Below are 2941 nucleotides of genomic sequence, written 5' to 3' on the forward strand. Positions count from 1 at the left end.
AGGCTGGGCTGCTGGCACAGAGAGGAGCACAGATGGTGGTGGCTGCAAACTCACCTTGGGCAGGCATTTGGGATGCCTGCAGCACAGCCTGGCTGGGAGAGGTGCACCAACATGTGAAACTGCAGGTGTTAGATCAGTATCATCATATAGTCTTTAAAGAAGTGCTTGGAGTGATCTTACCCAAACATTAGGTGTTGTGCCGTGCTCACGGCCTGTTTCAGAGGTCCCAGCTGGTCAGGCAGAGCAGAAGAGCTGGTTGTGCCCAGGTGTGCATGGCTGCTCCCAACCTTTGTTCCTGATTTCTTGGGCTGAGCTCCTTTTGAGACACACATGCTCAAGTGTTGCAGTGACCACAGGGCTGGAGCCACTGCCAGCAATGTGCCAGGGCACAGCAGCACCATGCACTGCCATCCCAGCAGCCTGCACAGAGGACTCCAGGCCTGGAACACAGTGCTGGCCTGGGCTTCAGCACACATGGTGAGGAGATGCACTGTTATGAGTCATTTGGAAATGTCATAAAAATAGGTTCTGCTTCTGTGTAAAGCAAATTGCAGGTACTAATTAGCACAGGTGCTTGTTGCAGCAAGACAATGAGAACACAGCCTGCAATACAGCCCCACAGACATGGGCCATGTAGCCAGGAAGCCCGGGGCAGCCGGAGGGTCCTCAGGTACAGACAGATGCTTTTTGAGGTGCACACGCAGCTGAGCAGGCATTCATTTTTATTTCTATTCCAAAGGCATTAAATTAATTTTAGAAACGGCACTATAACTATTTTCCTGCCTCAAGGACCATTTGTTTTAAAATCATTAAAGATTTTTATATGACACCACACTGACATTTGGTGTGAATAAATTAAGGGAATTGGTATCAAATCTCATCCTTTTTCCACAGACCGCCAGCACACACATGTGCACATAGGGTGTTCTGCAAGGCCTTCTTGTGTGAATGCCTGTGTAGCAGCACAGCACGAGTGCAGATCATGGCACCAGGCACCACACAGCTCTGCTCCTTGATGGGAGAGCATCTTCGGTCCTTCCCAGAGAGTGCAGTGCCAGCAGAGAGCTTTGTCTGAAGGCAGCCAGGCACTGGAGCCCTGCCTCAGGTCACCAACTGCAGTCCATGTGTGCTGCTGCCATGGAAAAACCTGTCAGTGGTGAGGAGTAGCAAGAGCTGTCCCTCAGTCAGGTACCCTGCTGATTACAGGGTTGGCCTAATCATCTTCATTGGGAGCCAGTCCTGCAGTGATCAGAAGGGCAAATATAAGTTTGGTAGGACGAGAGGTGATGGCTTTATGTTGCACCAGGGGAGGGTCAGGGGGGGTATGAGGAATAATTCCTTCTTAAAGAGCAGCCAGGCAGTGGTTGGTACAGCTCTCCAAGGAGCAGGGGGGTCATCATCCCTAGGGGTGACCCAGAGCTGTGGGGATGTGAGCAGTGAGCTGGGCGTGGGGATCCCAGAGGCTTTTCTGCAACTTTATAGTTCTATGACTCTATGATTTCTAAGTTCAATGATTTAAACTTGATTTGTTTGCTCTTACTCACTTTTCTCTAGCTGGCAGCAGAGAACTGGTTTGGCTCTCTGTCTGCAGGAGGCACACTGTGCTGAGCAGCATCAAGATGGTGGTGGCTCTTTTCAGGGGCTCTGAGCAGCCATCTTTGCTCCCTGCAATATCCTTGTGTGATGCAATGGAGAGCACCTCAATGACAGCAGAGCAGCAAAGTCCCAGGCTGTATCAAGGGAGGATTTGCTCAAATATAACAGCTGTGTGTATAGAAATATAGGAAAAAAAAGCTGCTTACCTTCATAAGACCTCAGGTATACAGAAATCTCCAACAAGACACCCTCACCTCCACTGCCAACCTTTAAATGAGATCTGGGAAGGGGTGGATCCTGGCTCCAGCCCTTCCTGACACACAGGTACATTGCATGCACCTGAGCTCCTCTGGGTTGGCCCTGCCTTCCCACCAGGTGCTCAATCACTAATTCAGGTCGCGACACAGCATTTCTACTGCAACCTGGTTACTCAATGTCTTTTCACATCTGCTGCTAGGAGGTTGGGGTGCAGCTCCCAGGTGCAGGCTGGGTGGGAGCCAGGGGCTCTCTGACTGCTCTGCCAGGCTTTTGGTGGGTGCCACAGTGTTTTGTCAAAGCAATCTCCTACAGACTAGGGTTAGATCAAGTGGATTAGTTTAAATAGAGCGTTTATCCTTTCTAAATGTCAGGCTTTCCCAGGTGTAGGAGCTGTCTGGGCTGTGCTGGTAGGGTCCCACACCAACTGCTCTCACCAGCACCCCCAGGGGTGGGTTGGGCAGCCCCAGGCTCCCTGCCCTGCTCACTGGACACTGTGAGCAGCTGCACACACAGGTATCATCAGCTGAGCACAAACCAACACGCAGCAGGCAGGTGTGCTGCCAAACTTCACAGGCAAAAGCTTTAAAGCATCAGGAGCTTCAAACATTGGATGTAATGAAGTATTTGGTGCAAAATATTTGGTGCAGGAGGTACTTGCAACGTGTTGCTTGTGTCAATGCTGGTGGAAAGAGGTGTGCTCTGTTCCATCTGGGGAAAACAGGACTGCAGCACAGTGCAAGGGCCTGGGGAAGAAAGCACCCAGCAGGACAACAAGGGTAGCACTAAAAAGACATCTCTGTAGGTGAGTGGAGAGCAGGGCTCAGAGGCAGGGCATGGCGTGCAGGTATGGGGTGGGTGCAGGTACAGGTGTATGGGTGCAGGGTGCAGCTGTGCATACCCCTGCACAGAGCTGCCTCCCCACAGGTACCATGGCAGCAGCTCCCATGGTGTCGGTGAGCCAGCTGTGTGCCCAGCTGTGTCACCTGGCTGTATGACCTGATATGTGACCCGGTGAGGGCCGTCAGCTCCTCCGCCACCACCTGATACTTGTACAGCAAAGTGCTGTTAATAGCAATATAAATGCTTG

General features: G+C 51.6%; 1 long non-coding RNA gene across 1 annotated transcript; it reads right to left on the reverse strand.

Moving 5' to 3' along the window:
• Positions 1 to 633: 633 nt before the first annotated feature.
• LOC122183741 lies at positions 634 to 1828 on the reverse strand. Its single transcript, XR_006180348.1, has 3 exons — positions 1803 to 1828; positions 1545 to 1730; positions 634 to 1239 (listed from the first exon to the last, which is right to left on the reverse strand). It is a non-coding gene; the product is annotated as an uncharacterized LOC122183741 (long non-coding RNA).
• Positions 1829 to 2941: the final 1113 nt, after the last annotated feature.

The sequence above is a fragment of the Lagopus leucura genome, unplaced genomic scaffold, assembly GCF_019238085.1.
Source record: "Lagopus leucura isolate 7727_CA_CO unplaced genomic scaffold, USGS_WTPT01 Super-Scaffold_100019, whole genome shotgun sequence".
In the NCBI taxonomy this organism is placed as follows: Eukaryota; Metazoa; Chordata; class Aves; order Galliformes; family Phasianidae; genus Lagopus; species Lagopus leucura.